General features: G+C 38.5%; 1 non-coding gene across 1 annotated transcript; it reads right to left on the bottom strand.

Moving 5' to 3' along the window:
- Positions 1-6920: 6920 nt before the first annotated feature.
- LOC112781422 (small nucleolar RNA R71) lies at positions 6921-7028 on the bottom strand. The gene has a single exon (XR_003192200.1). It is a non-coding gene; the product is annotated as a small nucleolar RNA R71 (small nucleolar RNA).
- Positions 7029-16070: the final 9042 nt, after the last annotated feature.

Below are 16070 nucleotides of genomic sequence, written 5' to 3'. Positions count from 1 at the left end.
TTGGGCAGTCATAGAAGTTATGAGTAGCTGCCACAGTGTTATCTTCTTGTTGGTGCTGCGGGCATTCATCAGTATAATTACTATAATCAGCACATATTCCGCATACTCTTTGTGGAACTAATTGTTGGCTTTGTTGTGGTGGGGAAGGCTGAGTTTGTTGTTGATTTAACTGCATTTGCTTCAGTAGGTTAGTCATTTCACATATACTCTATGTAAGAGCAGAGGTCTCAGTGCTAGAGGAAACCTCTGCAATAGCTTTGGAGTGGCTGCTTCTGTGCCTGTGATTCCTGGTAGACTCAGCTAAGTCGCTAATCAGTAACCATGCTTCATCTGCGATCTTGTACTTCTTCAGAGAACCATTACTAGCACCATCTAGTGTAGTTTTATCCCGAGGCTTCATGCCTTGAGTGAAGTAGCTGATTAACACTAGTCTGTCAATCATGTGATGGGGGCATGCGTCTAGAAGGTTCTTAAAGTGCTCCCAGTACTCATAAAGAGTTTTTGATTCTCCTTGAACAATACAGGAGATCTCTTTCCTCAGTCTGTCTGTAACTTCAGCTGGAAAGTATTTTTCCAAAAATTCTCTCCTGAGGGTATCCCAATTGGTAATAGTCACCTTAGGTTGGGAGTAGTACCACTCCCTCACCTTTCACTCAAGGGAAAACGGGAAGGCGGTTAACAAAATAGAAGTTTCATTCGTACCGCGACGCCTAACAGTAGAACAGGCTGTCTAAAAATCCCTTAAGTGCTTGATGGGCTCCTGAGCAGGTAAGCCATGAAACTTGGGCATCAAGTTGATTAATGTAGTCTTCAGCTCAAAATCTGCAGCCAGAGTTGGATGATGCACTTGATACGGTTGTAGTGTAAAATCTGGGGCTCCAGCTTCCTGGAGAGTAATCCTCCTAGGTGCTGCCATATTATCTGCATGTGAATCAACTGAATCAGTAGTAAAGGAGCTTGTTTCTCTCTTAGATGGCGGTTCATATTCGCCCTCAGATGAAACTGGTGAATCGATAACAATCACTTAACCACCCTTAGAGGCTAACCTGTGTCGAGCTCGCCTAATACGTGAAATAGTTCTTTCAATTTCAGGATCAAATGCAGCTAAGCTCAGATCAGGCAGTGAATGCATCATTCAATGAGAGAAACGTATAGCTCATGGTAATAAAATAAAAATAAAATATGCAAATAAAACTAAAAATATGTACACTAATTAATAATTTAGCACACAATTGCAACTCCCCGGCAACGGCGCCAAAACTGACGAGCGGCGGAAGTTAGACCAATTAAGAGATTATAATATAATAGAACAGCGTTGCGAGTATAGCTCTTAACCAGCAAAGATCCACCTCATCAATTTAGAAAGGATGTCACAAAAAGTTTAGAATAAAAATACTGGGAGTATGAGTCCCAGGTCGTCTCCCAACGAGTTGTGAGAAAGGATGCTAATTTATTAATCAGGAGTTTTCAAAAGAGTTTGAGTTTGGATAATGAGCAATTAAATAATTATAAATTAAAGCAATAAAAACTAAGAATGATTATTAATATTCTAGATAAAAAGCCTTGACTGGGGGAATGATTAATTGGAAGTTCTATCCTTGTTGGGATCTCTTAGGTGTAGTATCAAAAAGGTTGTTGTTTTCACTTAGTTAACCCTTACTAAATAAAGGAAAGTCAAGTGATTGAGATAACTCTTATTTGCAATTCCTAGTCCTCTCCCTTAGGAAGGTCTAGCGTTAGTAAATACAGAACTAGCCAACAATTTCCAATTTAACCATCACTTAAGCCTTCCAACTCAAGTGTCTCCTTTTAATCAACCCCCATGTCAAGTATGGAGTCTACTCCATTGACATGAATATAATGCTTAGAAAAATATAAGAAGAAGACATAATAAATTGAATAAAATAAAGCTTTGAAAATTAAATTAAAGATAAAAGTAATCATTTTCACTAACAATCCATGAAAATAATCCAACTACCACTTTAAACAAGAATTAAGAATATGGAATAAATAAAAGAGCAAGTAGGGAAACAAACTAGAATAATATCTTCAACGGAGGTAAAGACTCTTCAGTATTCAAAAGCAAAAGCAATAAACTAGGAATGTAAAGAGAAACTAGAGGGAGAGTAATTCCTCTATAGATTCAGATCTAAGAACCTAAAAACTATCCTAATAAGATTATGTGAATGTATCTCTGTGTGTGTTGAGTCTCTGCATGTTTCCTAGCTTTATTCTGTGTTTTTGGGCCGAAAACTGGGTCAAAACGCGGCCCAAAATTGCCCCCAGCATTTTCTGTTAATTCTGCAGATCGCGAAGGTCACGCGTACGTGTCAGTCATGCGTACGCGTCATTTGGTGAATTTCCTTGTCACGCGTACGCATCGTCCACGCGTGCGCGTCTTTTATGCAGACTCCAATCCACGCGTACGCGTCAGGCACGCGCACGCGTCGCTGTAAATTTTTCCATTCCGCGCGCTCACGTGAGCCATGCGTGCGCATCGGTGCTCTCTAGTCATCTCCTTGGTTTCTTGTGTTCCTTCCATTTTTGCAAGATTCCTCTCCATTTTCTAAGCCATTCCTGTCCTATAAAGCCTCAAATACTTAACACACGGATCACGGCATCGAATGGTATAAAGGAGAATTAAAATATACTAATTAAAGATCTCTAGGAAGTAAGTTTTCAATCATAAAACAATACTAGGAAGGGATTATAAAATCATGAAAATCATATGAATAAGTGGGTGAAGACTTGATAAAAATCACTCAATTAAACACAAGATAAACAATAAAATAGTGGTGTATCAGCAACTATATACTAAGATGTTTTCGTCTACTTAGTTAAAAGCAAATAAGTTCTCCAAGACAACTATAAGTCAGATTCCAGTAATTCAAATCACACAATAAAAGACAAGTAGACTTGTAAGAAGATAGCTCATTGATGAGTGGATAATTTATATGCTTTTTGGCATTGTTTTTAGTACGTTTTTAGTATATTTTAGTTAGTTTTTATTATGTTTTTATTAGTTTTTAAATAAAAATCACATTTTTGGACTTTACTATGAGTTTGTGTGTTTTTCTGTGATTTCAGGTATTTTCTGGCTGAAATGAGGGACCTGAGTAAAAATCTGATTCAGAGGCTGAAAAGGACTGCAGATGTTGTTGGATTCTGACCTCCCTGCACTCAAAGTGGATTTTCTGGAGCTACAGTAGCCCAATTGGTGCTCTCTCAATTGCGTTGGAAAGTAGACATCTTGGGCTTTCCAGCAATATATAATAGTCCATACTTTTCCCAAGATTTCATGGCCTAAACCGGCGTTCAAAATCAGCATAGAAATTCTGGCGTCAAAACGCCAGAACTGGCATAAAAGCTAGAGTTAAACGCCCAAACTGGCACAAAAGTTGGCGTTTAACTCCAAGAAAAGCCTCTACACATGAAAGCTTCAATGCTCAGCCCAAACACACACCAAGTGGGCCCGAAAGTGAATTCTGCATCATTTACTCAATTCTGTAAACCCTAGGTTACTAGTTTTCTACAAATAGGACCTTTTGCTATTGTATTTTGAGAGACTTTTACATACTTTTCATCTTGGAACTTGTATGTTCACGCTTTGGGAGGCTGGCCATTTGGCCATGTCTGGACCTCTTGTTCTATGTATTTTCAACGATAGAGTTTCTACACACCATAGATTAAGGTGTGGAGGTCTGCTGTTCTTCATGAATTAATGCAAAGTACTACTGTTTTTCTATTCAATTCACGCCTACTTCTTCTCTAAGATATACACTCGTTCTTCAACTTGATGAATGTGATGATCCGTGACACTCATCACCATTCTCACCTATGAACGTGTGCCTGACAACCACTTCCGTTCTACATGCAAACAAGCTTGAATGTGTATCTCTTGGGTTTCTAATCTAAGATTAGAACCTTCGTGGTATAGGCTAGAATCATTGGCGGTCATTCTTGAGATCTGGGAAGTCTAAACCTTGTCTGTGGTATTCCGACTAGGATCTGGGAAGGGATGACTGTGACGAGCTTCAAACTCGCGAGTGTTGGGCGTGTGACAGACGCAAAAGGATCGATGGATCCTATTCCAACATGATCGAGAACCGACAGATGATTAGCCGTGCGGTGACAGTGCATTTGGAATATTTTTACTGAGAGGACGGGAAGTAGCCATTGACAATGGTGATGCCCAACATAAAGCTTGCCATGGAAAGGAGTATGAATGATTGGATGAAGGCAATAGGAAAGCAGAGGTTTAGAAGGAACAAAGCATCTCCATACGCTTATCTGAAATTCCTACCAATGAATTACATAAGTATCTCTATCTTTATTTTATGTTTTATTCATCTTTTAATTATCAATTCTCCATAACCATTTGAATCCACCTGACTGAGATTTACAAGGTGACCATAGCTTGCTTCAAGCCGACAGTCTCCGTGGGATCGACCCTTACTCACGTAAGGTTTATTACTTGGACGACCCAGTGCACTTGCTGGTTGGTTGTGCAGAGTTGTGATAAAGAGTTGAGATTACAATTGTGCGTACCAAGTTGTTGGCGCCATTGATGATCACAATTTCGTGCACCAAGTTTTTGGCGCCGTTGCCGGGGATTGTTCGAGTTCTGACAACTAACGGTTCATCTTGTTGCTTAGATTAGGTAATTTTATTTTATGATTATGCTTTTTACTTTTTATTTTTTCAAAAAATTTTTTCAAAAAATACAAAAAAAAATTTTCTATTCTATTCTTCAGAGTTTTTAAGAATGAATTCTAGAGTTTCATGATGATTTGTTGAAGTTTGGCTGGTTGTAAAACCATGTCTAAACTTTTGGACCGAGGTTTCAACTTATCATCACAAGAGATTGTTGATTTCTATCAATTTTTCTGTTGAGAGTAATGATCTTCTAAAGCTTGGCTGGCCATTGGCCATGTCTAGTGTTTTGGACCGAAGCTTTCACTGAAAGCTTGGCTGGCTAGTAAGCCATGTCTAATTCCTGGACCGGAGTTTTAGACTAACATTGCATGATTCTTGGAATTCTTATTAAAAATTTTGAATCTCTTTATTTTCTTTTTCATATAATTTTTGAAAAATCACAAAAAATTTATAAAATTTATAAAATCAAAAATATTTTATGTTTCTTGTTTTAATCTAGTGTCTAATCTTAAGTTTGGTGTCAATTGCATTCTTCTTGCATTTTTCGAATATATGCATTATGTTCTTCATTGATCTTCAAGTTGTTCTTGATGATTTCAGTGCTCTGATCTTTAATTTCTCTTATTTTGTGTCTTTTGTTGTTTCTTACATGCATTTTTAAATTGTTATAGTCCTTAATATACAAACTTCTGAGTTTGGTGTCTTGCATGCATTGTTTATTTAATCTTAGTTGCATTTTTTTTTATTGTTTCTCATCATTAAAAATTCAAAAAAAAATTTAAATTGTGTCTTTTTAAGTCAATAACACAGAGAATTGAAGATTCAAAACATTCAGCAGAGGAATTACACAGAAAAAGCTGGGCGTTCAAAATGCCCAGTGAAGAAGGAAAACTGGCATTTAAACGCCAGCCAGAGTACCTGGCTAGGCATTAAACGCCCAAAAAGGTATCATTTTGGGCGTTAAACGCCATTATGGATGTCATTCTGGGCGTTTAACGCCAGGAGGACACTAGAGGGAAGATTTTGTTTTTAATTCAAATTTTTTTCAAATTCTCATAATTTTTCAAAATCAAATTTTTTTTTCAAATCATATATTTTCAATCATATCTATTCAAAATCAATTTCTTTTCAATTTTTTTATTTATTACTATTTTCGAAAATCCTTGCTACAATTAGTGATTTAATTCAAAATTTTCAAGTTGTTACTTGCCTATTAAGAAAGGATCAAAAGTTTTAATTCTAGAATCATATCTTTTAATTTCTTGTTGGTCAAGTAATCAACTTTAATTTTAAAAACTTTCTTCTTTTAAATTTGATTCTCAATCATATCTTCTCAATCATATCTTTTCAATCACATCTTTTTCAAAATTAAGTTTCAATCATATCTTTTTTATTTCTAATTTCAAAATCTTTTTCAAAAATCACTTAATTTCTTTCCCAATCTTAGTTTTTGAAAATCATTTACCAAATTTTCAAAATTGCTCTTAATTATTTCAAAATCTTTTTACTTTAATTTCAAAAATTCTTCCCTTCTTCTCAAATCCTTCTATTTAGAGGACTAATACCTCTCCATTATCAATAATTCGAACTCTGTCCCTCTTGATAAGTTCGAATTCTCTCTTCTCTACCTCATCCTTCTATTTTTATTTTCCTCTGACACCTCAAGAAATCTCTGTAATGTGACATAGAGGATTCCATATTTTCTTCTTCTCTCTTTTCATATGAGCAGGAACAAGGACAAGGGTATTCTTGTTGAAGCTGATCCTGAACCTGAAAGGACCTTGAAGAGAAAGCTAAGAGAAGCTAAAGTATAACTCTCTGAAGAGGACCTAACAGAACTTTTCAAACAAGAAGAAGCCATGGCAGCCGAAAACAACAACAATGCCAACAATGCAAGGAAGGTGCTTGGTGACTTTACTGCACCTACTCCTGACTTCTATGGGAGAAGCATCTCAATCCCTGCCATTGGAGCAAACAACTTTGAGCTTAAGCCTCAATTAGTTTCTCTAATGCAACAGAATTGCAAGTTTCATGGACTTCCATTGGAAGATTCTCATCAGTTCTTAGCTAAATTCTTGCAAATCTGTGACACTGTCAACACCAATGGGGTTGATCCCGAGGTCTACAAGCTTATGCTTTTTCCCTTTGCTGTAAGAGACAGAGCTCGAACATGGTTAGATTCACAACCTAAAGAAAGCCTGAACTCTTGGGAAAAGCTAGTCAATGCCTTCTTGGCAAAGTTCTTTCCACCTCAAAAATTGAGCAAGCTTAGAGTGGAAGTCCAAACCTTCAGACAGAAGGAAGGTGAATCCCTCTATGAAGCTTGGGAAAGATACAAGTATTTGATCAGAAGGTATCCTTCTGACATGCTTTCAGAATGGAGCATTATAGGTATCTTCTATGATGGTCTGTCTGAATTGTCCAAGATGTCATTGGACAGCTCTGCTGGAGGATCTCTTCATCTGAAGAAGACGCCTGCAGAAGCTCAGGAACTCATTGAAATGGTTGCAAATAACCAATTCATGTACACCTCTGAAAGGAATCCTGTGAATAATAGGACAAGTCAGAAGAAAGGAGTTCTTGATATTGATACTCTGAATGCCATATTGGTTCAGAACAAAATATTGACTTAGCAAGTCAATATGATTTTTCAAAGTCTGTCTGGAATGCAAGCAGCAACAGTCAGTACCAAAGAAGCTTCATCTGAAGAAGAAGCTTATGATCCTGAGAACCTAGCAATGGAAGAGGTGAATTACATGGGAAAATCCTATGGAAACACCTATAATCCTTCATAGAGAAATCATCCAAACCTCTCATAGAAGGATCAACAGAGGCCTCAACAAGGCTTCAACAACAATAATGGTGGAAGAAATAGGTTTAGCAATAGCAAGCCTTTTCCATCATCTTCTCAGCAACAAATAGAGAATTCTAAGAGAGCCACTCTGACTTAGCAACTATAGTCTCTGATTTAATTAAAACCACTCAAAGTTTCATGACTGAAAAACGGTCCTCCATTAGAAATTTGGAGGTACAAGTAGGTCAGCTGAGTAAGAAAGTTACTGAACTCCCTCCTAGTATTCTCCCAAGCAATACAGAAGAGAATCCAAAAGGAGAGTGCAAGGCCATCAACCTAACCCACACGGCCGAACCTGGAAAGGAGGAAGAGGCAGTGATCTCCACTGAGAAAGACCTCAATGGACGTCCACTGGCCTCCAAGGAGTTCCCTAATGAGGAACCACGGGAATCTAAGGCTCACACTGAGACCATAGAGATTCCATTGAATTTACTTTTGCCATTCATGAGCTCTGATGAGTATTCTTCCTCTGAAGAGGATGAAGATGCTACTAAAGAACAAGTTGCTAAGTACCTTGGAGCAATCATGAAGCTAAATGCCAAGCTATTTGGTAATGAGACTTGGGAGGATGAACCCCCCTTGCTCACCAAAGAACTGGATGACTTGACTAGGCAGAAATTACCTCTGAAGAGACAAGATCCTGGAAAGTTCTCAATATCTTGTACCATAGGCACCATGACCCTTGAGAAGGCTCTGTGTGACCTAGGGTCAAGAATAAACCTCATGCCTCTCTCTGTAATAGAGAAGCTAGGAATCCTTGAGGTACAAGCTGCAAGAATCTCACTAGAGATGGCAGACAATTTAAGGAAACAGGCTTATGGACTTATAGAGGATGTCTTGGTAAAGGTTGAAGACCACTACATCCCTGCTGATTTCATAATCCTAGATACTGGAAAGTGTATGGATGAATCCATCATCCTTGGCAGACCCTTCCTAGCCATAGCAAAAGCTGTGATTGATGTTGACAGAGGAGAATTGGTCCTTCAAGTGAATGAGGACTCCCTTGTGTTTAAAGCCCAAGGATCTCCCTCTGTAACCATGGAGAGGAAGCATGAAAAGCTTCTCTCAATACAGAGTCAAACAAAATCCCCATATTCAAACTCTAAGTTTGGTGTTGGGAGGCCACAACCAAACTCTAAGTTTGGTGTTGAGAGGCCATCATCATGCTCTGAGTATCTATGAGGCTCCATGAGAGCCCACTGTCAAGCTACTGACATTAAAGAAGCGCTTGTTAGGAGGCAACCCAATTTTACTTATCTATGTTAAATTTCTATTTTCCATTGTTATTTTATGTTTTCTATAGGTTGATGATCATGTGAAGTCACAAAAACAATTGAAAAAGCAAAAACAAACTGAAAAATAGAATGAAAAATAGCACACCCTGGAGGAGAAGCCTACTGGCGTTTAAACACCAGTAAGGGCAGCAGAATAGGCTTTAAACGCCCAGTCTGGCACCATTATGGGCGTTTAACGCCAGAAATGGGCACCAAACTGGCATTTAACGCCAGAAAAGGGCAAGAAGCTGGCGTTAAACGCCAGAAATGGGCAGCAACCTGGCGTTTAACGCCAGGATTGGCAGCAGAGGGCGTTTTGCATGCCTAATTGGTGCAGGGATGAGAAATTCTTGACACCTCAGGATCTGTGGATCCCACAGGATCCCCACCAACCTCAACTCACTCTCTCTCTTCTTCACACCTTTTCATAATACTTTTCCCCAAATACCCTTCACCAATCCACATCCATCCATCATAAACCCCACCTACCTCACCATTCAAATTCAAACCACTTTCCCTCCCAAACCCACTCATACATGGCTGAACCTTACCCTCTCTCCACTCCTATATAAATCCATCTTCACCCCTTCATTTTCACACATCTTAAACACTACTTCTCCCCCTTGGCCGAAACATTAACCCCCCTCCATCTCCTCTATTTCTTCTTTCTCTGCTCTTTTCATTCTTCTTTTGCTCGAGGACGAGCAAACCTTCTAAGTTTGGTGTGGTAAAAGCGTTGCTTTTTGTTTTTCCATAACCATTTTGGCACCAAAAGCCGGAGAAACCTCTAGAAAGAGGAAAGGGAAGGCAAAAGCTTCCACCTCCGAGTCATGGGAGATGGAGAAATTCATCTCAAGGGTGCATCAAGACCACTTCTATGAAGTTGTGGCCAAGAAAAAAGTGATTTCCGAGGTCCCTTTCAAGCTCAAAAAGGGTGAATATCCGGAGATCCGACATGAGATTCGAAGAAGAGGTTGGGAAGTTCTCACCAACCACATTCAACAAGTCAGAATCTTAATAGTTCAAGAGTTATATGCCAATGCATGGATCACCAAGAACCATGATCAAAGTGTGAACCCGGATCCAAAGAATTGGCTTACAATGGTTCGGGGGAAATACTTAGATTTCAGTCCAGAAAATGTAAGGTTGGCATTCAACTTGCCAATGATGCAAGGAGATGCACACCCCTACACTAGAAGGGTCAACTTTGATCAAAGGTTGGACCAAGTCCTCATAGACTTTTGTGAAGAGGGCGCTCAATGGAAGAGAGATTCAAGAGGGAAGCCGGTTCAACTAAGAAGGCATGACCTCAAGCCCGTGGCTAGGGGATGGTTGGAGTTCATTCAACGCTCAATCATTTCCACTAGCAACCGGTCTGAAGTTACTATAAACCGGGCTATCATGATCCATAGCATCCTGATTGGAGAGGAAGTAGAAGTTCATGAGGTTATATCCCTAGAACTCTACAAAGTGGCAGACAAGTCCTCTACTTTGTCAAGGTTAGCCGTCCCTCATCTCATTTGTCACCTTTGCAATTCAGCTGGAATTGACATAGAGGAACATATCCTCATTGATGAGGACAAGCCCATCACTAAGAAAAGGATGGAGCAAACAAGAGATCCCACTCATGGACCTCAACAAGAGCATGAGAAAATTCCTCATCAAGAAATCCCTGAGATGCCTCAAGGGATGCATCTTCCTCCACAAAATTATTGGGAGCAAATTAACACCTCCCTAGGAGAATTAAGTTCCAATATGGGACAACTAAGGGTGGAGCACCAAGAGCATTCCATCCTCCTTCATGAAATTAGAGAAGATCAAAGAGTCATGAGAGAGGAGCAACAAAGGCAAGGAAGAGACATTGAGGAGCTCAAGCACTCCATAAGATCTTCAAGAGGAAGAACTAGCCGCCATCACTAAGGTGGACCCGTTCTTTAATCTCCTTGTTCTTTATTTTCTATTTTTTGAATTTTTATGCTTTATGTTTATCTATGTTTGTGTCTTTATTACATGATCACTAGTGTCTAAGTGTCTATGCCTTAAAGCTATGAATATGAATCCATCACCTTTCTTAAATAAAAAATATTTTTAATTGCAAAAAGAAAAAGAAGTACATGAATTTCAAATTTTAAAACAGATTAATTATTTTGATGTGGTGGCAATATTTTTTATTTTTCTGAATGAATGCTTGAACAGTGCATATTTTTGAAATTGTTGTTTATGAATGTTAAAATTGTTGGCTCTTGAAAGAATGATGGAAAAGGAGAAATGTTATTGATAATCTGAAAATAAAAAAAAAATTGATTCTTGAAGCAAGAAAAAGTAGTGAAAAGCTTGCAGAAAAAAATATATATGCAAAAAAAAAAGAGAAAGAAAGAAAAAGAAAAAGCAAGCAGAAAAAGCCAATAGCCCTTTAAACCAAAAGGCAAGGGTGAGATAAAAAAAGATCCAAGGCTTTGAGCATCAGTGGATAGGAGGGCCCACAGGAATAAAATCCTGGCCTAAGCGGCTAAACCAAGCTGTCCCTAACCATGTGCTTGTGGCGTGAAGGTGTCAAGTGAAAACTTGAGACTGAACGGTTAAAGTCGTGGTCCAAAAGTAAAAAGAGTGTGCTTAAGAGCTCTGGACACCTCTAATTGGGGACTCTAGCAAAGCTGAGTCACAATTTGAAAAGGTTCACCCAGTTATGTGTCTGTGGCATTTATGTATCCGGAGGAAATACTGAAAAATAAAATGCTTTGGGTCACGGCCAAGACTCATAAAGTAGCTGTGTTCAAGAATTAACATACTGAACTAGGAGAATCAATAACACTATCTGAATTCTGAGTTCCTATAGATGCCAATCATTCTGAACTTCAAGGGATAAAGTGAGATGCCAAAACTGTTCAGAAGTAAAAAGCTAAAAGCCCCGCTCATCTAATTAAAACTGATCATCATAGATGTTTTTGGAATTCATTGTATATTCTATTCTTCTTATCCTATTTGATTTTCAGTTGCTTGGGGACAAGCAACAATTTAAGTTTGGTGTTGTGATGAGCGGATAATTTATACGCTTTTTGGCATTGTTTTTAGTATGTTTTTAGTATATTTTAGTTAGGTTTTATTATGTTTTTATTAGTTTTTAAATAAAAATCACATTTCTGGACTTTACTATGAGTTTGTGTGTTTTTCTATGATTTCAGGTATTTTCTGGCTGAAATTGAGGGACCTGAGCAAAAATCTAATTCAGAGGCTAAAACGGACTGCAAATGCTGTTGGATTCTGACCTCCCTGCACTCGAAGTGGATTTTCTGGAGCTACATAAGCTCAATTGTCGCGATCTCAATTGCGTTGGAAAGTAGACATCTTGGGCTTTCCAGCAATATATAATAGTTCATACTTTACTCAAGATTTGATGGCCCAAACCGGCGTTCAAAGTCAGCATAGAAATTTTGGCGTCAAAACGCCAGAACTGGCATAAAAGCTGGAGTGAAACGCCCAAACTGGCACAAAAGCTGGCGTTTAACTCCAAGAAAAGCCTCTACATGTGAAAGCTTCAATGCTCAGCCCAAGCACACACCAAGTGGGCCCGGAAGTGGATTCTGCATCATTTACTCAATTCTGTAAACCCTAGGTTACTAGTTTTCTACAAATAGGACCTTTTGCTATTGTATTTTGAGAGACTTTTACATACTTTTCATCTTGGAACTTGTATGTTCACGCTTTGGGAGGCTGGCCATTTGGCCATGCCTGGACCTCTTGTTCTTATGTATTTTCAACGGTAGAGTTTCTACACACCATAGATTAAGGTGTGGAGGTCTGCTGTTCTTCATGAATTAATGCAAAGTACTACTGTTTTTCTATTCAATTCACGCCTACTTCTTCTCTAAGATATACACTCGTTCTTCAACTTGATGAATGTGATGATCCGTGACACTCATCACCATTCTCATCTATGAACGCATGCCTGACAACCACTTCCGTTCTACATGCAAACAAGCTTGAATGTGTATCTCTTGGGTTTCTAATCTAAGATTAGAACCTTCGTGGTATAGGCTAGAATCATTGGCGGTCATTCTTGAGATCCAGAAAGTCTAAACCTTGTCTGTGGTATTCCGACTAGGATCTGGGAAGGGATGACTGTGACGAGCTTCAAACTCGCGAGTGTTGGACGTGTGATAGACGCAAAAGGATCAATGGATCCTATTCCAACATGATCGAGAACCGACAGATGATTAGCCGTGCGGTGACAGCGCATTTGGAACATTTTCACTGAGAGGACGGGAAGTAGCCATTGACAACGGTGATGCCCAACATAAAGCTTGCCATGGAAAGGAGTATGAATGATTGGATGAAGGCAATAGGAAAGCAGAGGTTCAGAAGGAACAAAGCATCTCCATACGCTTATCTGAAATTCCTACCAATGAATTACATAAGTATCTCTATCTTTATTTTATGTTTTATTCATCTTTTAATTATCAATTCTCCATAACCATTTGAATCCGTCTGACTGAGATTTACAAGGTGACCATAGCTTGCTTCAAGCCGACAGTCTTCGTGGGATCGACCCTTACTCACGTAAGGTTTATTACTTGGACGACCCAGTGCACTTGCTGGTTAGTTGTGCGGAGTTGTGATAAAGAGTTGAGATTACAATTGTGCGTATCAAGTTGTTGGCGCCATTGATGATCACAATTTCGTGCACCACTCATTAAAGCAGGGAACATAGAATCAAGCATTGAACCCTCACTGGTAGTGTATATGCACTCTAATCGCTCAAGTGTCTAGGGTTAATTCACTCTACTCTTCTCTAGTCATGCTTTCTAGACTTTGTTCTTCATCTAACCAATCAACAAAAATTTAGTATACTAATGCAAACATCTTGAGGTTTTTTCCAGGTTGTAATGGGGCTAAGGTAAGGGTGAGGATATATGTATGGCCAAGTGAGCTGTAATATGAATCTTTGACTAACCTAAGCTCTTACCTAACACACACACACTCTATGTAATTCTAAAATCATGCATAGCTACCCATAATTCCCACTTTTGTATATTTCACATACTCATATACCAAATTTTCCTTAATTTCACCCCATATGCATTGATCTTTTATTAAACTTGACATCGGGATAATTTTGTCCCCTTATTTATTTATTTATTTATATTGTAATAATATATTTTTATTATTATTATTATTATTTTTTTATTTTTTTATTATTTTTTATTATTTTTTTGAATCATAAAAGCAAACATAATATATCAATGCACATGGGTTTTTAATTTTTCTGGTCTCACATGAGTATGCACCCAAATTCCCAATATTCAAATAAAGTACAAACACAATACATTCCCATTAACCCAAGTTCCCACAGTTTCCCACACTTGGTTGACACACAATCTCTATCTTAAGCTAACCAAAGATTTAATTGGGGTGTTTAATTGTTTTTCCACTTAAGGCTAGTGATGTGGTAAAATATAGAACAAATGGGGATTAAAAGGCTCAAAGTGGCTAACAAAGGTGATTGAAAGGTAAGCTATTTGGGATAAGTGAAGTAATAACAAATGATGGCCTCAATCATGTGCAAGCATGTAAATACACTAAACAATGGACATATAGAATAGAACAAGCTATAGATTGCAATTATAAAGAAGGAAACACACAAGAAAAATATTATGGCTAAATAGTGTAACCATGTAATTAAGCTCAAAAATCTCACTGAGTTGTGTGTTCTTAGCTATAATTCATGTTCCAATTTACAGTCTTCAAGCAAGTTTATCACAAAAGTTTTCTATTTAAATTAGAGAAATACTATAAAAAGGATCTTGAAAAAGAAAATATTATTTCAACCAAGTAGTAGCTAAATGCACAAAATCAAACAAATATACAGTCAAACATGCAAATGCAACAACTAATAAGGAAAATAAAATATTGGTGTTGAGAAGAAATTAACTAATCCACGGAAGTCGGTATCGACCTCCCCACACTTAAAGATTGCACTGTCCTCGGTGCATGCTAAGATGTACAAGTGGACGGGTGGTTCCAACTGGCATTTTTAGATGGAGGCGCCTTAGCTGGAGGTCTCTTGGTTCCTCTCCGTGCCGGTGTCTTGTCAATGGCCTTCTCTTTTCCTTTCTTGGTACCCATGCCTAAGGAAGAAGAAAAAAAAAGAGTGTGAAATATAGATAACTAAGACCAGAAGGGAGAAAATTCCAATTTATAATGAATGCCAAAGGAAAGATGATAGCTCAAATACATGGTAGCTACAACATGTAGGTAAGGCATCAACTAAGATTAGGTAGGCAATTCAGAATAATAAGATGCAGGAGGGTAAAAACATGCAAGTAACAGGCATGAGAAGCATAACTCAAGCATCAAGTAATAATTATGCCAAATTAAAAGAGCATTTATAATGATGACAATTGTGAACGATAATCCCAAATACATGTGGAGCACAAGTGTTGTAAAAAAGAGGCATACAAGTAAAAGAGTAAAAGAAAATAGGATTCAAAGTGCCATAAAAGCTTTTTCACAAACACGTGGTGTGCAAGGTATAATAGGAATGAAAATAATGTAATCCAAATGTATATGAGAGCCATAAGTAAATGTCAATTGTCAAATCACTCCTCAGAATAGCCACAGGCTCAAGTAAAATAAGGTACTATCCAAATAAAACTCCAACACCAACATAAAAAAAATGAAAAAGAAACAAAAAGGAATTATGCTAAGACGAAATTGAGAAGGAAGAAAAATAATTAAATACAATAATTAAATAAAGAATGAGAGAGTAAAGGAGAGAAAAGAAAAGAAACCTGATGAGGAAGATGGAAAGAGGAAAAAGATGGAAGTAGGAAGTAAGAAGAAAGAAAGAATGGAGAATTGAAAAACGGGACGCGACGCACACGCGGGCATCACACGTACACGTGAAAACTGAGTGGCCGTTCGACGTGTAAGCGTCGCCCACGCATACGCGTGGGTGGTCTGGAAGAAAAAGGACGCGCACGCGTCAGGGACGCGCACGCATCAGGGACGCGTACGCGTGGGTGATGTTGTGCCTCTAGCACAGTACCAGCCACAGACCATCACAACACGCTGTTCAACACTCTTTTACGCCGATTTTTCATGCCCACTCGTTCGCGTCGTTGACGCTTACGCATGGGTTGAACTCTTTGCAGGGGACACGTATGCGTGAGGTACGCGTACGCGTGGGGTGGCTTGTGCACCACGCACCCCTCCCGCGCACCTCTCGCACAACTGTCTGTTCAGGTGCGCATACGCAAACGATGCGTGCGCATCGTAGACACTTGCGC

The sequence above is a fragment of the Arachis hypogaea genome, chromosome 19 (assembly GCF_003086295.3).
Source record: "Arachis hypogaea cultivar Tifrunner chromosome 19, arahy.Tifrunner.gnm2.J5K5, whole genome shotgun sequence".
Taxonomy (NCBI): domain Eukaryota; kingdom Viridiplantae; phylum Streptophyta; class Magnoliopsida; order Fabales; family Fabaceae; genus Arachis; species Arachis hypogaea.
The sequence above is the reverse complement of the archived record's forward strand: the minus strand, read 5'-3'. Positions and strand labels throughout refer to the sequence as shown.